This window comes from Rhineura floridana, chromosome 3 (genome assembly GCF_030035675.1).
Source record: "Rhineura floridana isolate rRhiFlo1 chromosome 3, rRhiFlo1.hap2, whole genome shotgun sequence".
NCBI classification, from domain to species: Eukaryota; Metazoa; Chordata; class Lepidosauria; order Squamata; family Rhineuridae; genus Rhineura; species Rhineura floridana.
This window is the reverse complement of record NC_084482.1, coordinates 108133633-108155998: the sequence shown is the minus strand read 5'-3', so window position 1 is coordinate 108155998 and position 22366 is coordinate 108133633. Positions and strand designations below refer to the sequence as shown.

General features: G+C 41.2%; 1 protein-coding gene across 1 annotated transcript in view; it reads left to right on the top strand.

The window, feature by feature from the left end:
• COL23A1 (collagen type XXIII alpha 1 chain) overlaps nucleotides 1–22366 on the top strand; it is a 586100-nt gene that overhangs the window by 146773 nt on the left and 416961 nt on the right. The window lies entirely within an intron of this gene.

Sequence of the window (22366 nt, the reverse complement as noted above, 5' to 3'; positions counted from 1 at the left end):
AGATGAGCGCCTGAAGCTACCTGGAAATTCTCAGGAGCATGTAATGGAAAAGAAAAACACTGTCTAAGCCACCGTGTATCTTTCCTCTCTTCTACTTATGTATAGGTCAGTTGCAAATGTGTCATTCATTACTCATTTATTTACTCATTTTCCCCTTAAGGCAGGGTTCTCTCTCCTTTTGAACAATTGTCTGTTTTTAAAGTTACTTTTAAATCCCCATTTATGTTAACCACCTCCTTACTCTTAACATGGCAAGATTAAGATGTTGAGAAGTGCAATTCTAGAGAAACTAGCCCTTGAAGAACTGAGATAGTCGGCCTAGTTCAGAAGTGCTCTTGGAAACTAGTTAGTTGCATTGTGTGGTAGTTCTTCTATATTTTGCTTCAACATAGCTAGTATTCTTTAGTTGTTTGGAAAGAAGTTAAGGCCTTTAAAACTAGAACCTATCTTTAGGTAGATACTTCTGCCAATTATACATAATAGCAACACAGAACATTTTATAAAGACTTAAGAGCACCTCAAGTGTCAGACTAGCGCAGGTAATCTAGTGAAGGAGAGAGGGGTAATAGAGGATGCTTCGTAAATCCTGGTGTAGAAAGCCTTGTAGATGAGCTAATAATAACAATATGTGGGGTCAATTCATTATTTATCAGTTGTGTTCATACTACTGGTTCAGAACAGAGGGTGTGTGGGGTTTAAAAATTCTGCTGTATCCTCACATTTCCAAGTTCCATATTTATTATCTCTCTCATCTTCTAATTCCAAGGTCAGAAAAGCAGTTTGAATGTTGAGACCACCTCTAAGCTATTTCATTTTTGTAAATATGGGGGGATCATCTTTCCATTATATATTTGAGATTCCCTTAGAAACTGAAAAACTGAGACATGAGTATAACTATGTTTAGATGGTGTGTTTTTTCACCTGGAGTCCTTGTGTGGCAGCTTTTTAATTTTTAAGTTTTTGGTTTACATGCTTTCAAGATCATGAACATCACAACAAAATCAAAATCTGCATAGGTAACCCCCCCCCGCTCAAATTAAAAGATGAAAAAACTTCCCTCCTGCCTTCTGAGTAATTATACTCAAATTATAATCAAAGTAATGCTAATAAAAACTGGTTTATGCGAAAATTCAGCACCTTGGTCCTGTAATCTCATAAAATCCTGCAATATCACCTTTCATTCTTGTCCCCAGTATTGCAAAATGAATCAGTGCCTCTAGACTTGCAGTCACCACCATTCCCTATTATACACACCTATTATACAAAGCCATTTATGGCATGGAATAGGGTGTGTGTCAGTTGGGGGGGGCAATTGTGGGTAACTCCCATGTCAATTATTACAGACCTTTTGGTTGTGATAGAGCCAGATATATTAGTTCAACTCTGTAGGCCAGTAGCCAATATTGGGTAGTTACCTTTTTATAAAGGGATTAGAAGTGGCTTTCAGTACCAGTAATCATGGTATCTTTCTGGATTGACAATCTGGATTAGTTTTAGGAGGTAGTGAATAACAGTGGTTCAGGTCCTTCTTGGATGGTTGTTCCCAGAAGGGGTTGCTGAGGGACTTTTGCTCCACACTGTGGCCATTGGCTTTCAGGTTTCCATGGGGTCCATTTTGCCCCCTGTGCTGTTCAACATCTACATGAAACTGCTGATGGCACTTCTGGGATAGATGCAGGCAAACAAGCTAAGGTTGAATCTGAGCAAGATGAAGATGCTATGGGTGAAGAGATCCTCAGCTTCAGAAGTGGTTTACGGCTGATATTGGATAGTGCAGAGCACTCCCCCTGAAAACCCAAGTATGCAGTTTGGGAGTGCTCCTGGATTCAGTGCTGACTGGGGAAGCTCAGAGTGCATCAGTGACCAAGAGTGCTTTTTACCAGCTCCAGCTGGTATGTCAGCTGTGTCCCTATCTGGAGAGGGCTTACCTTCCTACAGTGATCCATGTTCTGATTATGTCCAGGGCAGCTATAGTACTATAATGCACTCCACATGGAACTACCTTTGAAGACTGTTTGGAAACTTCATTTGGTTCAGAATGCAGCTGCCAGAGTCCTGAGGCAGTCTCTGAGTGGGTGAGGTGGTCACCTTTATTACATTAATTGTGCTAGTTAGCAGTATGTTCCTCAGCCCAATTCAAAGTGCTGGTTTTGACCTTTAAAGCCCTAACATGTTTGGGCCAAATATATTTACTGAACTGCCCGCACCCATGCTATTCAGCCAGCCTGCACCTTAAGATGTGCTTCAGATGCTCTCCTGCTGTGCCCACCTCTGAAGTTGGCAAGATGGGTAGCTGAGGGAGAGATCCTTTATGGAGGCCCCACCTCTATGGAACTCCCTCCCATTAGATATACACCAAATCTCTCTGCTGCAGACTTTTTGGATGGCACTGAAGTCATATTTTTCAAGTGGCCTTTCTTTATTATGCTTGCTGGGTGACAATCTTGACTCAGTTTTGTTCTCTCTGGTTCTGTATTTTTTATGTTAAGTGTTGATTTATAGTGTTTTAAAGTTTTAAATTTTGTACCATGTTTATGTTTTGCTTTCCTATCAAGTGGCTTTGGATAGACATTTGTTAGGTTATATTACCGTTTATTTCTATACTGCCTTTTGGGCATAAAGGCCCCCAAGGCAGTTCACGAAGAATACACACAAATGCAAAATACATTTAAGTTTGTTTTTTTAAAAAAAAAACAAACAAACCTGAAAGCCGAATACATTCATCTTCCTGGCAAAGGGCAGTCCCCAGAAAGATGTCAGAAAGAGCAGGGACAAGGGGCAAGGCAGATAGAAAGCTTGCCCCTTGATTGTCCCAGCACAGTCTCACCCCTGCAGCCAACATTTATCCAGAAAAGCAGAATATAATATAATATAATATAATATAATATAATATAATATAATATAATATAATATAATATAATATAAGGTACTGTAAGGGAATATGACAAGATAGACTTGCCTCACTTTTCCAAAATATTTTAGGAAATATGTTAGGTCGTTGAGCTGTATACTGTGGAACCTGCTTGTTCCTGAGTTGGTCTAATGTGTGAGATGCCACTGTTTCAGCTTCATTCCCAAATCTACATGGTTGATGCCAAAAGTAGCAGTGAATTACTGTAGAATACTGCAAATGTCATGTGAACTTCAGATATCATTAGTGAGATGCATATTAATAGAGCTTTCTTTCTTAAAATCAAATCCATTGGAAGTTAGCTTTGTCCACCCTGTCCTTTCTTTGTCCCCCCCCCGACATATCAAAGATGTCCTTTGCAGTAGTTTCTGTTCCATACCATGTAGAAAACATGTAGAATTTATTCAATGGCCCAATTGTTAATAAGATCTCAGTATTATTTATATTATTTGGCAGGATAATAGATACTGGAAGCCAGTTACCAAAAAACCTATTTTAAATAAATAATATTTTTCCTTTAAAGAGTCTGCAGCATTCGTGCCATTTGAAAACAGCCAGATTGTCCTTGCCATCTAAAGTTCCCACATTTTTTACTTGGGTGTGATTCACCTATATATGAGTCTGCTTGTATAAATATGCTTTAAAATCAACAGATACTTGACTACTGTGTGGCAGTGAGGGCAGCAAAGAAGGCCCACTTCTCTGCCTCCATCACATCCTCAAGTAGCCATCCAGTGGAGCTTTTCTGTATCAGGCTATGGTCTAAGGCACATAAGGCCAGCTCCCTGCTGAAGCTAAGCAGCGTCAGGTCTGGTCAGTGCCTGGATGGGAGACCACCTGGGAACCATATGTAAGCCGCCTTGGGTTTCTATCATGAAAAGAAAGGTGGGGTATAAATGTAATCAATCAATCATCAGGGGTCTGTTGAAATGGAGGAAATGGAGTTTTAGACCCTTCAGAGGCCCACTGTGAATTGTTTGCAAGGCACTTTCAGGGTAAAGATGCTCGCCTCCGTAGCAGTCTTGATGCCCCATCCACATCTACCGTAGTCCCCAGTGAGGTGTCCAGTTCAATGTCTGCTGCAACTTCTTGGGAACGGTTTCAGTTGATGCGGCCTGATGACGTAGACAAGGTGCTTGCGATGCTGCTGCCAGCAACATGGCCTCTTGACCCTTGCCCTTCTTAGCTTATTAAAGCTTGCTGAGGGGGTTTGACCAAGTGGTTCCAGGGTGTGGTCAATGCATCCTTCTGGGAGGAAGTGGCTCCAGCTGCCCTGAAAGAAGTGGTGATTTGACTGCTCCTGAAAAAGCCCACCCCAGACCCATTGGTCTGTGACAATTACTGACCGGTCGCAAATACCCCCTTCTTAGGGAAAGTGTTTGAAAGGGTTGTGGCACAGCAATTGCAAGTACTCTTGGATGAAACAGATTATCTTGACCCATTTCAATCTAGGTTCAGGCCTGGTCAGTCTTGGTCGCCCTGATGGATGACCTTTATCGGGAGAAGGACAGGGGGAGTGTGACCCTGTTACTCTTACTTGATCTCTCAGTAGCTTTTGATACCATTGACCATGGTATCCTTCTGGGCTGACTTGTTGAGATGGGTATTGGAGGCACTATTTTACAGTGGTTCTGATCCTATCTCCAGGATTGTTTTTAGAGAATAGCATTGGGTGATTATCTTTCAGTCCCCTGGCAGTTGTGCTGTGGGGTGCCGCAGGGTACCATCTTGTCCCCCATGCTGTTTAACATCTGTATGAATCCCTTGGGAGCGGTCATCAGGAGATTTGGGGTGAGGTGTCAGCAGCATGCTGATGATACCCAGCTCTATTTCTCTGTAACATCTGAACTGGGAGAGGCCGTGCAAGCCCTAGACTCAGTGGTGGGCTGGATGAGGGCCAATAAACTGAGTCTGAATCCTAGCAAGACAGAGGTGTTGTGGATTGGTGGTTCCCGAGTTCAGATAATTGGTCAGTTGCCTGCTTTGGATGGGGTCGTACTCCCTCTGAAAGAGCAGGTCTGTAGACTGGGGGTGCTCCTGGATCCATCTGTGTTGCTGGAGGCCACCTTAGTGGCTAGGAGTGCCTTCTACCAGCTTCGGCTGGTAAGATAGCTGTGGCCATTTCTGGCCCAGGATAGCCTGTCCACTGTTGTCCACACACTGGTAACCTCCAGGCTGGATTACTGTAATGCGCTCTATGTGGGGCTGCCCTTGAGGTTGGTCTGGAAGTTGCAGCTGGTGCAAAATGCGGCAGCGTGACTGCTCACTGGGGCAGGTATCACCAACATTTCACCCCACTGCCGAAAGAATTGCACTGGCTGCCCATTCGCTACCGGGCCAAGTTCAAGGTTCTAGTTTTGGTGTACAACACCTTATACAGCTTGGGACCAGGATACCTGAAATACCATCTTATCCCTTATATACCCAGTCAATCACTGCGCTCTGAAGGTGAGGGCCTCCTGCAGATATCTTATCAGGAGGTCCGTTCTGCACAACATAGGAAACGGACCTTTAGTGTGGCGACACCTACCCTGTGGAATTCCCTCCACTTAAATATTAGACAGGCACCATCTCTATTATCTTTTTGGTGCCTATTGAAGACCTTCCTCTTTTAACAAACCTTTTAATTTGAGACCTTTTCTCAGTCTGCGTCTGTGTTGGAATTGCTTTTTAATATGTTTTTAAACCTTTCTTCTTTTTAAACAATATGTTTTTAACTTTGTTTTGAAGATGTCTTGGAAGCTTTTTAAAAAAATGTTTTTAAAGATGTTTTGTTTTAATGTATTTTAATGCTGTTTTTATGATGTTTTAAAGTGTTTTTAGTGCTTTTGTTTGCCTCCCTGGGTTCCTGCTTCAAAAAGGAGGGGCTATAAATCAAATAATAAATAATAAAAAAATAAATATTTGCAAAACACATGAGAACCACACCAATGTTTGAATTGCATAAATTAGAGAATCTGTTGTGTTTTTTCATTCTGCTATGGAGTGCAAAAACAAAGTTGATACTATACTGAGAAATACTAGGAAATTTGTTTAAACTAAAGTAAGGATTTGGCATGTTCTGGAAGGCTATACCTCTCTTCAACCGACAGGTGTTTATTACAAACATAGAATGAAGTAACATAGAACAAGGTTGGGCAACCTGAGGCCTGGGGCTGAATACAGCTTTCCAGGTCACTTTGCCAAGCCCTCAGGATTCTTCTTAGGCTATGCCCCCTCCCCAGGTCGTACCCTGTCACTGTCCCTGTTCCACAACCCCTTTGAGTGTTTTTCCCTGGCTGGAATGTGCCCTTGATGGTGTCGCTTGCCTGCCTGGATGGAGGCTGTAGAGATACGGGTTTGTGTGGAAACCTGTGACTTATACAGCTGGAATGTATTTCAGAGTACAAAAGTAAGAGTCACATCCATTGCTCTGCCTGTTTTTGTCTCTGGCTCCACCCACGTTTGCTTCTGCTCCCACCCGTCACTGGTCTGTGGTCCCAGAAACTACGCCATGAGGGAATGTGGCCCTCAGGCTGAAAAAATATTCCCTATCTCCAACATAGAACTTGGGTTTCAGTAAGCACCATAGTTTTATTTATCATTTGGGACAGGGGTGGGGAACCATTTTAGCCTACCAGGTTAGACCGTTATCTCCCCTACCCCTCGCGGAGCCACCCACATGTCAATCACCTGACATAATTATGTTAGGTGATCTTTTTGTTGCCTGCAAGGGTGTTCAAAAGCCCTTTTCAAAACACTACTTTTCACAGAGCTTTGAAAAGATTTTTTGAAGATCTAACAATCAGCTAATTTGATGGATCTTTAGAAGCCGCTTTCAAAGCGCTACACAGGTAACACTTTAAAAGGGGCTTCTGAAGACCCCTGTAGGCAAAAAGTTACCTGAAGTCAGGTGCACTGAGGCGGGGTTCTACTGTATTGAAAACTACTATATAAATGTTGTCTGTTCTATTTTACTGTAAAGCATTTCATATTGTGTTATAAATAGCCAGCATACAGGTGAAAAGGAATTCTAATACTAAACCACAGTACATTATATATCATTATATATCATCATACAATGTTTCACAACTTAGAATTGCATTGCCTTGGGAACTCAGAGCAGTATTTGGAGAGAATAGTTGGCAAACATATTTTTCATTTATCATTTTAAATATTTTTTTTTAAAAATTGTTAGTTACTATTACAGAGGAAATCTTTGACAGTGTAAACTGTTCTATAAACTGAGAAAATTAAGCCTAGAACATTTCCCCCAGCAGCAGTTTCAGACATCATGTTTACTCTGTATCAAAGCACATGATTGCCTTCTAAATGATGTACTTCAGTTATTTATGCTAATTGTCTGGATGTTAATTTAATCTGCTTAATATCAAAGCTGTTTGTCGTTGAGGAATTTCCTTGCACTCATGCATTCCCAGAGGTCATGCCAAAATTTACTTACATTTGCTAACAGTTATAGCAGGCCAATCACATATTTGCTTTTGTAAGAAAAAGGATTCATGGTAAAAATTGTTCAGGCATTTGTGCAACTGCAAGTTGGCATAGATTTGTGCTTTTTCTACTCAGGGAGAAACAATTACATACACTACAGTGAGAAACAGTTAACAAAATGGTGGTAATGCTGTGTAGTTGCCACCCTTAGGCAGTGGTGTGCTGGGAAATATTTAACAACCGGCTCTCCGGAAAAAAAATCCAAGCTGGATTTAGAAAGGGAAGAGGCACCAGAGATCATATTGCAAGTATACGCTGGATACTGGAATGGACCAAGGTATTTCAGAAGAAAATCACCCTGTGCTTTACAGATTACAGCAAAGTATTTGATTGTGTAGATAACAAAAAACTATGGAACGGTTTTAAAAGAAATGGGGGCACCACAGTATCTCACTGTTCTGATGAACAACCTATACTCTGGAAAAGAGGCTAGTGTAAGGACAGAATATGGAGAAACCGATTGGTTCCCCATCGGAAAGGGTGTGAGACGGGTGTTTTTTATCATCCTGTCTGTTTAATCTATATGCAGAACACATCATATGGAAAGTGAGATTGGCCAAGGTGAGGAGGTGTGAAAATTGAGAAATATCAGTAATTTAAGATATGTAGATGATACCATACTCTTAGCAGAAACCAGTAATGATCTGAAACGAATGCTGATGAAAGTTAAAGAGGAAAGCACAAAAGCAGGACTACAGCTGAACGTCAAGAAGACTAAAGTAATGATAACAGAAGATTTATGTAACTTTACAGTTGATAATGAGGACATTGAACTTGTCAAGGATTATCAATACCTTGGCACAGTCATTAATCAAAAGGGAGACAATAGTCAAGAAATCAGAAGAAGGCTAGGACTGGGGAGGGCAGTTATGAGAGAACTAGAAAAGGTCCTCAAATGCAAAGATGTATCACTGAACACTAAAGTCAGGATCATTCAGACCATGGTATTCCCAATCTCTATGTGTGGATGTGAAAGCTGGACAGTGAAAAAAGCGGATAAGAGAAAAATCAACTCCTTTGAAATGTGGTGTTGGAGGAGTGCTTTGTGCATACCATGGACTGCAAAAAAGAGAAATAATTGGGAGAACAAATTAAACCGGAACTATCACTAGAAGCTAAAATGATGAAACTGAGGTTGTCATACTTTGGACACATAATGAGAAGACATGATTCACTAAAAAAGACAATAATGCTGGGAAAAACAGAAGGGAGTAGAAAAAGAGGAAGGCCAAACAAGAGATGGATTGATTCCATAAAGGAAGCCACAGACCTGAACTTACAAGATCTGAACAGGGTGGTACATGACAGATGCTCTTGGAGGTCACTGATTCATAGGGTTGCTATAAGTCATAATTGACTTGGAAGCACATAACAACAACCTCTTCAAAGTACTGATAAGCCTCTTGTTTTAATTAAAATAATAATTATAAATTCTTGCTCTTATCACTAATGGGAGTTAATTATCTTGCATATGCCCATAGTAAATTTTCAGATACTTTCAGACCCTCAGCAATTTCCAAGTGGTCTATGTAGAAGAAAAGTTTGGGAACCCCTGGTCTAAGACATCTGCTTATGTCCCTATGCTGCTCTCACCCCTCATTTAGGTGCCTGGGATGCTTGCGTGTGGACACACCTCCTTACAATTATGGAAAGTGATTCTTAGTAATAAGTCTCCAGACACAAAGTTACATAGGTATTTATCAGTTGTTTAGTAGAAAATTCAGAAGTGCAGAGTCCGTTCATTATAGTTGCAGCCACATACACCCTTTTTTGCTCCTGGATTAAGAATGAGATCTTTGTTAATGCATTCTCTTACAACAACAAACATCTCTAGGAGCCAATCAGCATGTAAGTGGAGAGCGTTAGCAACTGAGAAGAGTCTTCTCAGTGGCTGACTCACATCCTTTCACTCTGATTGGCTCCAATCAGCAGGAAAGGCAAGGAAGCATGTTAGAAGACTCTTCTCAGTGACTAACACACTCCCTTTTCATGCTGATTGTAGGATGCTTGGAGACCTAGGGACCCTGCTCCCTAAAAAGCAGAGGGACTAAGACCCCCTGGGCGACTACCCTCCTGGTGCTTATGGACATGACCGTAATATATTTTGTGACGTGCAAGTTCGATATTATTTATTAAGTGTGCTTAGGATTACACTGATGGCATTCCCAAATACGTACTTTCACACAGACTTTGGTTTTCCATAACACAATGTTTGTCCAAGCCTCCACACTTGGGGGGGGCACTACTTGCACACTCCTTCCATAAGCACATCAAAGTTGGATACACACCTGAACCAAGACCCAGACAACAGGGCACTCAAAACAAAAAGGTAATTACAGTGGCTGAGTAGATCTTGTACAGTGGTTATGCTGACTGGGCAGCCACTGTCCTTCATATTTTACAAAATACTTTTTCCTATACAAAGATTAAATTTCTGTGTATGAAAAAGTAATATATGAAGTGGTCTCAATAGTGAGAAAAGTAAACAAGTGAATGGTGATCCAAATGTTATTCATTCTCACGTTATGAAGCTAGCTGCCAGATGATGTATCACCTTCCCTACGCATGCAGCGTAGACTGAAAAAACAGCACCCAAGCCACCATTCAAAACATGCACGTGTTCTTTCCAACATGAATCTACAGGTCTCAAAAAGTAATGTGTGACAAAATCCTCAAATACCTTGTAACATGCCTCAAACATGGTCTCTTGTTCTACCAGCATGCCTTCACAACATCACTTTGCCAAAACATAAGGATAGGTAAATTGCTTTTAGGGAGCTTCACAATTATGATTTCCTATTTATTTAATCTAAAAATATTTAAAATACATAAAAACAGCCAGGGGCAGATATTGGAGAAATATAAAATAAATAGAAATAAAAAAGGGGGGTGGAGGTGAAGAGACCTTAAATGTGCTACTCACCATCTCTCAGCCTATCCTCCCCTCAGGATGAAAACAACGGAGAACCATGACCACCCCCAGGAAGAAGGGCACACTTAAAATGTAGAGGAAAAAATAATCTACAACCATAGTGTGAAATCAAATACTTATTGGAACACAGTATGAATAAATATTTATATAAACATGACTTTCAAATATGTTTATGAATTACACAATCTGTAAATATATTTATAGTGCAATCCGATGTTTGTTTACTCAGAAGCAAGTCCCAATGTATTCAGTGGGGCTTACTCAAACTGGGAAGTGTGCAGAGAACTACAGCCTCATATGATAAGGAACTTGTTCTTTCAACTTGTTCTTTTAAGTTGAGACCTTATCTCAGTCTGAGTCTGTGTTGGAATAGCTTTTTAATATGTTTTTAAGCCTTTTTTAAAAAAAAGTTTTTTTTAAAGCTTTTAAAAATATTTTCAAAGATGTTTTAATATATTTTAAAGTCTGTTTTTTATGATGTTTTAAAGTGCTTTTAGTGCTTTTGTTTGCCGCCCTGGGTTCCTACTGGGAGGAAGGGCGGGATATAAATCAAATAATAAATAAATAAACTTTATTCACCCAACCCAAAATTCAGAATCATGCCTCTTTAGGCTGTTTTCCAACTGTTTATTCTTGCTTTATGGTTATTGGATTTTAAAGCAATTTGTTTCTTATTGTGAGTTGCCTTGGTTTCCCAACCCTACCTCACAGGGTTGCTGGAAAGACTCCATACACACACAGCATATGTATAAATACATAGAGCCCATATAATAGTTTATTGTCAAACCAGTTCGTCATTGCAGAAAAATCAGTATTAGTTTTAAAAAAATAAGTATTTGTTTCCTACAGAATAAAAACTGTAATACCTGCCTACTTGCTTTAAAATAGGACTGGAGAGGAAAAGAGTTAGAACACAAACACAATTCGTTTTTACATTCACTCAAAAGTCCCATTAATTTACAGCACATTCATAACCATGCCTACTCAAAAGTAAGTCCTATTGAATTCAATGGGATTTACTCTGGGCATATGGGATTAGCATGCTTTTACCCCCACAAAAGCAAGTATTAGGAAGATTTTGAAAACACTGCCCAGGAACTGACTCCTGCACACAAGAGGAAAAAACCCTGAAATGTATATACTTACCCAATTTATGAGATTTTCAGATAAACGGGGGGGGGACCACCATTTTCTGGCATTGCAGTGAGGTTTTCTAGACACTGCCCAGGTCAACCAAACTGGCTTCACACTGATTGGCTGCAATCCTGAACGGGCGGGGTTAGACTGAGCTACGAAGTGCTATACTGGACAGATTTGTTTTAAAAAAAGATTTAACAATCGGGGGGGTGGCTAACTTTTTTATGTATATCTCGAGAACCGGACCACTTAGAAACTTAATTTTTTTAAAATTAAAGCTGAGAATCCGGGCCACCTAAGGGGCTAAACGGGCACCAGGTGGCATGCAAAGAATCCAGGTAAACCCCGGCTAACTGGGCAATATGGCAACCCTAACTACAACTCCCATCAGCTCCAGCCAGCATGGCCACTGGATTGGGCTAATGGGAGTTGCAGTTCAAACAAGTAACTTTTCTAAGCTCTGCCCAGAAGCCCATCCTTCTGGCTCATGTCTTTCGTCCACCAATCAGAGGAGCAGAAGACTTCCCCTGCTCCCTCTGTTAACAAACGGCTCGCAAAATTCTCAAAACTTTAACGATTGGCTCTCGTGAGCCCGTACGAGCCGGCTCCAGCACACCACTGCCCTTAGGCCATATTTGTTACCTAGCAGCATTCTGAGGCTTACTTCTAAAACAGTACCAGAGCATTGTTGTAGTTGCTTCTAGAGCATGGAAGTAATTCGCAGTGTTGCTCTTCCCTCATGCTCTGTGGGTGGGTAGGAGGCGATGAGGGAGGAGGTGGAGAGTGAGACAGGATGGAGTAGAGAAAACAATACTTTAAAGAATGGATGGTGGTGGTGAAGAATGGAGTAGGGGGGAAAAGGAGCTGGAGGGCAAGAACGTGAATTAATGAGGAGAAGGAGGCAGCAGCAGAATGGAGATAAAGAACTGGAGGTGAAAGGTGACGTGTGTGTGTGTGTGTGTGTGTGTGTGTGTGTGAGAGAGAGAGAGAGAGAGAGAGAGAGAGAGAGAGAATACTGTGTTTGCACTTGGCACACAAAGTGGCCTCCACCACCCTCTCTGGCTACTGTGCTGCATTTGTAGTATTTTAACTTTTTTGCATCTCAGGGGAAAATGTTTGCTTGAGTGAGTGTCCCTTAGTTGGTGGCAGGGCAGGGCCTGGGAGGTGGTTAAGTGAGAGAGATTATGCTTGCTGGCTGAGTGGGGGGGTGCACTTGGTTTGACGTGGAAAGATCTGAGTAGTGGCCTCTGCCTCCCTCCCCACCTCTCTTATCAGCGGAGAGACCACCATTGCTATCTTATGGATAAAAAGAATTATTCTACTACATCTGTATGTGTGTGTTTGTTTTTAATGTTGTTTCAGGCTACTTAGATGTGCAGCAGCCAAGACCAGCCCCTTGTAGGTGTTTTTTTTTTAAAAAAAATAACTGAAATGTAATTGTAGTGATTACTTTTGAGAAAAAGTAATCATTTACTTTCAGAGCAGTTGTAATTATAATGGTAATTACTACTTTTTGGATCATGTAACTGTAATTTATTACTTTTTAAAAGTAATCTTCCAAGCTCTGGTTGCCTCCTGATGTCTGGATACCATTTCACCTTGCATAGCTGAATCTCATCGGGTTGTCATAATCACATGAATGCTATCCGTGCAAGCTTTAGCAGCCCAAACTGGAATGCATGTGATGGACTTGGGTGTGGTGGTACTCTTGTCCTGATTTTAGTCATCCAAATATCAGAGTGGCATAAGGTGCAGCAGCCAGTATTAAGCGTGCCCCTGCAATAATATATAAACTGGGTGTGTATTTATAACTATGGATTTTTAACGCTTCTCTAACTTGCCACAAAATTAGATGTTTCAGTTAGATACCACATGAAGATATTTGTGAATATATAGGAGAGAGAAGGAGGGAGAACTGAATGTGAGGATCTGAGCAGAGGGTTTTTTGTTTTAAAAATTACTAATTGTTATTATTTGTACTGATGCCATGGATGCCAGCAGAAAATGGCTGCCATGGGCAGCAAAAAAAGAACTGCACCAATGAGTACCATCTCCAGAAAAAAAAGCACTGAAAAATAGTGTGGGAAATTCAAAAGGCAGTGAAGAACTGTAGTGCAGTGGTAGAGCACATGCTTTGCATGCAAAGATCCCAGGTTCAATCTCTGGCATCTCCATGTAGAGCTTGGAATGATTCTGTTCTGAAACTCTGGAGAGCTGCTGCCAGTCAGTGTAGAAAATACATTTGGTAGAGAGAACAAGCAAATACAAAACTGACAACTGCAAACATTATACATTATACATTATATTCTTGTATAGTGAACATATGCATAAATCTAGCAGCACTAGCGGTTGATGGGGCGGAGCTGCATGGCTGGCTTCTGAATGTCAAGCATCACAGCTATTTACTTAGGGGGGAGGGGCAAAACATGGGGAGCACAGCACGGTGTGAGCCTGGTCACAGATCCAATCCAGCACCCCTGCTGCTGTGCTGCCTCAACGCCTACACTGCCCTGTGCTCCTTGTACGTCACCCCTCCCTCTCTTGGAAAGTGGCGGTGATGCTTGTCAGCTGCACAGCCCCGCCTTTGGTATCCCACCAATCACGATGGCATAGCAGTCCATTTCTCTCTCTCCCTCTCTCTCTTTACTTTGTATAAGCTTTACGTGGTATAAGGCCCTTCCTGTTTTCCTAATCAAGAAACTGCTTTTCAGAAATCTTCTGCCCTGAGAACTAGTCCCTTGATTTTATTTTTCACATCAGTCAACATTAAGCTCACATGAGAAACAGGTTTCCCCTCTGGTCCTGGCCATCACCATGCTTACATCTTATGGGAAAGGGACTTGGTATTTTATTTCTGGTTTGTTTGTTTGTTTAGCTCTCTCTGTTACTCACAAAGGATCTACAGCAGTGATTTCCCAACTTTTCCCCCCATGGGCCACATGAAAATTGCTGAGGGTCTTTGTAGACCACTTAATGATTTCTCACCTGGTTGTAGCAATTGCAATGTGCTGTGCTAGATGCTGTATGATTTTTAATTGTATTTGATTGCTTTTATTTCTTGTATATTGAATTTTACTGTATTCCATAGAATTCAAATGGATTCAATAAAATACAACATAAAAATAAAAGAAGCAATTAAAATATAGTTAAAAAGCAATATGAATGTTTAATGTTATGGATGTGCCATCTTCAACCACCAATCCACAGACATTCCATGGGTCACCTGAATAAAGCTTGTGGACCACAGTTTGAGAATCCCTGATCTATAGGATAAACTGGAACCCTTATATGTGATCAATATTTTCATATATGCTACCTTAGTAGTTTGTCAGTTTGTGTACTTCAAAGCTTCTCTTTGCAGAAAAACAAGAGATAGCAATTGTTTCTGATTTAGACCTTAATTGGACACATATGTGAACTGCATTCTCTAGAACCTCTTTTGAAACTGCGGATGGTCTGTTATGTTAATACATATGTATGTGGGGGGGAGGCCTTTCTCTTCTCATTCTCCCTTCTGTGCTGTTTGTATAATATGTTAAATTAGAGTTGGAACTAACAGAAGAGATAATGCCCTTTTATGATCCTCTTATAGCTTAAGTGTAAGGTCTGCGGATGGTGGTGGTTGGTGATCAGTAAAAGTAATTTAAGTGAGCTGTAAGCAGTGAATTTCTATTTTGCCTTCAGGTTTAGTCCAATGTGTGAAAGATTATACTGAAATATTCAGGAATATTTGAGGATAATAGACCATGCTGATTTTTCTTTAAGGGAATATGTTAACTTCAGATGTAATAAAGGAGTGTTGTGATTTTCAGCACTGTTTGGCACATGTTATCATGGTCAAAATACAGATGGTTCCCCCCTCCCTTTTTACACTCAGTAAAATGTAAAATCTGCCTTCTCCCACTGATTCATACACTTTTACTACTCTCTGAGGGTACTATGGATAATCTCAATAAATTACTGGGAAGCAGATCAAAGACTCAACTTTAATAGCCGTGTGGGTTCCAAGTACATCTCTTTTTATAATACAAAGATTACTATACAAATCTGATGAAGATAACCCCTATATTTGATTCTGGATGGGATGCTGTTGAGCATGTTGAGTGCTATGTTTGTTTAAGGAAATATAATTTTCCAGCCCAGAAACATCTTCGAAAAGTGCTGTGTAGCTTCAGCTTCCTGCTGAACTCGATGGATGGGACTGCTGATAATCGGCAGCATTTCATACCAGAGCATCTGCTAATGCCATTGAATCCTGGTTAGTCATTGCTTTTGTAATCATTTTGACACCTGAGCAAATAAGAGTGGAGTGTGAAGCAAGTGAAGTTGTTCATTCCATTCCATTATCCTGCTGGGCATAGCAGTTGGATTGTTTTGCCAAGTGATCTAAGTTTGGTGGTCCTTTCAGGGTCCTCTCTAAACCCCAGTGAGCCAGACCCCTCTTTGATTAGTTTGCAAAGCATGCATGACAAACCTTGAACATGATTAATGAAATACCTCATGCTTTATGGATGGGTGGAAATGTGACTGTCTGAGAGAGAATAAATGATAGATTGGTCACATTTACACTAATTCTACTACTTAAATGAATAGGGACAATAATTTATGGTGGTGTAAATAGATTTTATTTCAATAAAGTGTAAATGCTTTTTACGTAAGACTGCATTCTGTCTATTCTCCATGTGCATTTTCCTCCCTACTTTGTGTGAGCTTGTTCAAATTACTCATACATACCCTAGGACATAATCCAATACAGTAAAATGTCCCATATTGCAGTTAACATCTTCTTGGAGGATCCAACAAGCTTCTTGAATGCTTGTACAGTTGCCAGGTTATAAACCTTTTGGTGTGAATGTGCTTTCAATTGAGAAATAGTTGTGTTCTGTATGTATAAATTATAATCTATATTCTGTATAAAAGGGATGGGAAATCTTTTTTGGCTCCATAAGTCAGATTCTTATCAGAATCTGCCTCACAGGCCAAATTTGACAGGTGGGTGCAGATGTCAATTACATTATGTCATTATAACATCACATATTGTTGGGCATGCAGTGTGCCATCTGCCAAAATTCCTTGTGCTCCCCTTAAGTCTCTGTGTTCAGGGATGTGAAGGGGAGGGGGAGACTTGGAAAAGCCTTTTCCAAGTCTCCCTGCACTTCCCTTTTAATGCTCCATGACTTGAGGAATTAAAGGGGGAGGCGGAGACTTGGAAAAGGCTTTAAGACAGCCTCTGCTGTCCCCTTTGAGCAGAGGGGAGCACAGGAACTGTCTGAAAGCCTTTGCAAAAGCCTCTAGAGTACCTTGTACAGACAGGCCCCGCTTATACAGCAGGTTCCATTCTGGACCCCTGCCGTAAAGCGGAAATCGCCGTAAAGCGGAACCCCATTGAGTATAATGGGGCGCGTTGTGCGAAAATGCCACAAAATGCCGCAAAAGCGGCTTTAAAATGGGGAATGAAAGCCGCTGCATTAGCGGAACGCTGGGAAGCCGAGCGTCAGAAAGCGGGGCCGTACTGTACACGCAAGCCGCTTCAAAGGGCACATCTGCACAGGGCTGCTGGGAACAAGATCACACAGCCAAGGTAGGATTAAACCCTATCCTCCCACCCATCAGCTGATGTCACTAATGAAATCACCTGGTGGGAGGGTAGGCATGGTTTGGGAAAAATGGACTCGGGGGAAAATGGAACACCATGGGGGCCATTCTTGGCCTGGAGGCTGGAGGTTCCCCAGCCCTGCTGTACAAGCCATGATCCATAGTTTAGCTATAGTGAAGAAACTTGATGTCTGAAGGTACAGCAAGACCTTTTAAAAGTGTTGGCCATAGCAGGGGTGGGTGAGTGCAATTTGGGCTCTGATTCAGGCAGCAAAATGTCGTGAGCCAGCCTAGTATCTAGTCTAATCCAGGGATGGGGAACCTATAGCCCATACTGATGTTGTTGGACTACATACTGATGTTGTTTGGCCTCAGACAGCATGGCCAATGGTCACGTATGGATAGGAGTTGTAGTTCCAGCAACATCTGAAGGACCACAGGTTCCCCTGGCCTAGACTCATTCATTTTTGGCCTGTTATTCTGGGTTTTGCTAGAAACATGAGCACAAATCTGTTGGGTATCATTTTGAACCCCATCTTCCATCTTGGACTGCATAGGCAGCTGACTCCCAAAGTCTGAGTTTGGATTCACTTCTCTTTTGTTGAATTCATTTAGCTCTGAGCATGACCACTTCCTGGATAGACCAACAGAGCTTTCTCAACAGATTTGAATTAGGTTCCTCCTTAACTTTTGAAATTCAAGGCCTTCTCAGCCCAGTTTGTAACATCTGCTGAATCAATCTTGATTAGGTCAAGATATAACTGTAAATGAGAAGTGCAGATCTATAGTTTGGAGGTACTCCTGGATCCAGTACAGTTACTGGAAGCTCAGGTGGCCTCAGTGGCTAGGTGCCTATGTCCAGCTACGGCCCCTTCGGACAGAGGTGACTTGACCACAGTACTCAATGCTCTGGTAATTAAATTTGAGGCTCTGTTATTGCAATGTACTCTATGTTGGGCTGTCCTTGAAGACACCTTGGAATCCTCAACTGGTCCAAAATGCAGCAATCAGATTTAAAAACTTTATTTTGAAAAAGCTGCATTGGTTGTAAGTTCATTTTCAGGCCCAATTCACATTAGTGTTCATATTAATGTTTAAGGACCTAACCAACCTAGGCCCCAAATATCTGAAAGACCATCCCTTTCCCTATAGAACCTCTTGCGTATAAAGATTGGCAGAGGGAGGAGGTAGTTCTACTACTCTCAGAATTTGCGGGGGTGGGGGAGCCCAGGAGAGGGCATTCTCTGTGGTGGTCCCTAAGTTGCGGAATTCTCTTCCCACAGAGGTTCACTGGCACCTTCATTAATCAGTTTTCATTGTATGGGGAAGGGCCCTGCCTTGGTGGTAGAGCATCTGTTTTGCATACCAAAGGTCCCAGGTTCAATCCCCAGCATCTCCAGGTGGGACTGCTTTCCTGTAGAGCAGCTGCCAGTCATTGTAGACATTACTTAGCTGATGGACCAATGGTGTCAAGCCCCAGCTCTCTCAGGAGGATCAAGGAGGGGGGCTGGATGAGCGTCAGAGCCAGCTGCTAAGGCAAGCGGAAGAATCAGATGGTGTTGTGACTTTCAAGGACAAGGCGGGAGGGTGTGTGTTTGACACTGTGCCAGTTCCCACGGACAGTTCTCCCGCCAAAGAAGACAGAGCTCAGCTTCCAAATGCCCCCATAGAGCTGTTGGGGGATATCTTAGTGCGTGCGCCAACTCCACCCCCCTGAGCTCCCCCCTTGGCACGTCAAGCACTTCCCCAACTCTTCAAGCCGAGTTGGTACCTATCGAGGCTGTATTGCCGGAGGAGCCAGCAGAGGCACGCCCCCTTTTGCCCCGCACCAGACACCGGGAGAAGCGCTTTGGCCAGAGGGAGATTCTTCGAAGGAGTCAGAGATTAAGACCTTTCCTACTTAAGCCTACTCCCCCCTGACCGGGGTGCTGACTCAACTTCCTTCACACGCTGCAGAGTTTACTTAGGTAGCCTAGTTAGGGATTGCAGCGAGCTAGTATAGTATGCCTATGAAACGTATTGCCTTTGATGCTACTTTAATAAAACAGGAATTGATTCCATCCTCGTCTCCGTCTCATGAGTCTGACTCTGGGCAGGACAGCTTGAGTCAGCCACCATCCCTTTTCACCGACATTCCCATGACTGAGAACATGGAGGCGAGCGGTGGCGCAGAAGGGGGAATCCCAGTCACAGTCAACAACTTGTACGCCGAGATCCAGAACCTCAGAGCAATTACTGTATGCAAATTAAAAAAAATAGGCAGAGTTGGAGGTTACATATAATAACTATATGGTAATCCTTGATAAAAAATTATCTGTGACTACAGAAGACTTTAAATAATGGTAAATACACTTCAAGAAACCCTATTTCTGTAAATATATCAAACAGGGTAAATTGAAATTACTAGTGGGTGGTTAAACAGTCTTGGATGGTGATTTCTCTTGTGCTAGCTATAGCATAATTGAAGAGATACCAGCTCCTATCTCATATCTCTAGGCTGATCAATTCCATTCTTGTTGACGTTTCATTGCTCTAACAGACAAATGCAAAGCACAGATCTAGTATGCTATCAGTTCTCTTGTCTTTGTCAACAGTTCATTTACTCTTTTCTTTTGTAATTGGTCAGTCAAAAAATCAATTACAGGTTAAAGCAAATATCTCATTAGAAAGTAGATTAAGCATGATAAAGCAGAGTAATACAAGTGATACAAGACTGAAAGCAGCTCCTATAACTCAGTCATGCTAAAAATAGTTCCCAGTTGTTTGGTTCCCCATTCTCACCCCCACATCAGTCTGCCTTTCAATGTGGTAAAGTAATATTCAAAAAGTTACTTGTTTTGCACAGTTGGAAGAAAAGCAATCTTTTTGTGTAAGGATTCATTAGATCTGATCTTTATATCTGTAGTAACTTATTTCACATTAGTTAAAGCATGAACATTTTATCACTCAACATAGTTGATTTTTACATATTCTGGAATTACCCATTTCCCCCTAATATGTATAGTAAGGCAAATGTAGATTGTGCATATATCCAGATGCCATGGGAAGCTTAGTACTTGGATTATTTAGGCTGCAGTCCTATACGCACGTATCAGGGAGAAGGGGTGATATTGTTCCCCCTACTTAATATTGTGTGATTATGTGTTTCAGATTACTTTCCCTCTGCTAATTATAGTTATTATAGTTCACTGTCTTCAGTTCATTCTCATTTGAAGGTACCTTCTCTGTTTTTTATAGGCATTCTTTAAAATTCTTATTTACCTTCAAATATTAATGAAAGAAAGGAAATGCTAGGTAAAATGTTGAAACTCAGTTTTGTGTAGTACAGTTAAAACACTGTAGTAACAAGAACCAGAGGATTTCTTGACAGTGAATTCAGTGCTTTCAGATGCTGTGTTGTAAAGATTGCCAAACTTGTCCACATACAAGGATCTGGTCCACACCTGGTGGAACGCTCAGCTTCTCTGAATTTAATTGACAGTTGCTTAGAAGAGCTGTATTTATACTTCAGGTAAAGACTAAGAGGAGGATTTTGATAACCGTTTCCCCTGGTTGTGTAGTAACTTCTCTGGCACTATTTGGTGGAGAGAAACTGGGTCACTTGAAGATGAGTTGAGAGAAGCAAAGCAATGCATTCAAACACATTTTCTGCATTTACAAGAAGGAGGATGGGCCAGGGCTACATTTCCTTCCCTATACCCTGATGTTGCTTCCCTTGCAGGCCATGTTCCTAATTGCTTGTGCATAGCCACCTCTTTTCAGACAGCCACGCTCAACATATTGGGGGGGGGGAGTAGGGAAACCTGCATGGGTATAGTACCAGAGGTCAGCCTTATGAACGGAGGACAGTATCTGAATATGGATATAAAAACAGACAAATCATATTTGCAGTATTACATACAGTCCAGACCTTAGATGTAACTAATAGCTAAGGTTTGGTTGAGTATGTGATCCTCTTTGTGAGGAATAGGTTGTCTGAATTATACTCATTATGAGTAAAACTGACAATTGTGCCTGCCACTTCTCAACCTATATTTAGAAGGTTGTATGAAAAATGGTGACTTCTGCTCACGTCATAATTACTGAAGTACTGTAGTCGGTTTTCCACAGTGAGCTGGGAATAAAAATGAAACTTTAAAAATTTCTCCAGTCTTTTTTCCTTTTCTATTATTTGTAGTGTTCATGTTGTGGTTTTTAATTGCTATGTGATTAAGATATTGTCTGACATATTTTCTAACAGATTACAAAGTGTCATCTGAGACTTGTTTGGAAGAATGTGCAACCTTTTCACAAGAATTGTTTCTAGTGTCCTCCTTGCATTGCTTTCTTCAAAAGCAGAGCCATTTGCTAGATCATTTTGCATGACATCAGTTGACTTGTGACCCAAGTGATTGTTTTTTTTCAGATGCTTATCTGCCAGTGAAATTCCGCTAGTATCCCTACAGCCTACGTTCTGATTGGCTCATTTTCTCTGCAATCTCTTATGTTTATGTTTGATGAGGTAGTGAAAAATATGTTTTACCATTTTATAGCATTTCTAAAAATATCCTTGTCCCATCAGTGTTCATGCATTCATAACTAAATTTAAGATTTATTTTACAGTTGTTAATGAATATTAAGACATTTATTGTCTCCTTGCCCTCTCTATTTGTAGAAGAAAACAGTTTTCCCTAGGTGACATCTCTGGCCAGTTATCTTTGATCTGATGGTAGCAAATGAAACAGGTTTAAAAGATCAGGCTTGTATGTGTTGGAAGTGGGACAACAGCAACTCCTGTTTGGGTTCTTTTGTTTGTATTCCAGAAGGAGATAGAGTTTGGGTCCTCCAGCTGGCTAGGCTTGCCTACCTTTACCTGTGCTCTTCTCTACGTAACTTCCTTCCATTGTAAACTGATATGCTTAGGGAAGCTGACCTGCATCTACTTCGTCTTCTTCCAACTGTCCAAGGAAGAGACGTATCTGTCTGTTCTCTCTCCTGAGCCATGAGGGCAACACCCAAGTCTGGGCATGGCTCCTCCAACTTGGTTAGTTAGTTAGAACTAGGTATGACTTTACTATCTACTATGTATTTAAATAAATAAATAAACAAACAAATAAATAAATAAAGGCTTTTACTAAGCCTTAAGTCTCATTGATTTGAACACAGGGTAAAAGCCTGCTTTTTAGATAAATACACATACTGGCACACGCAGCTCAGACCACTGAATTACTCTGCATACGCACAACAGTGCAGGTTGTACATGTTGAGTTTTCTAACTATTCATTAAAAAAACAGTATTGTTGCTGACAAAGCATGCATCC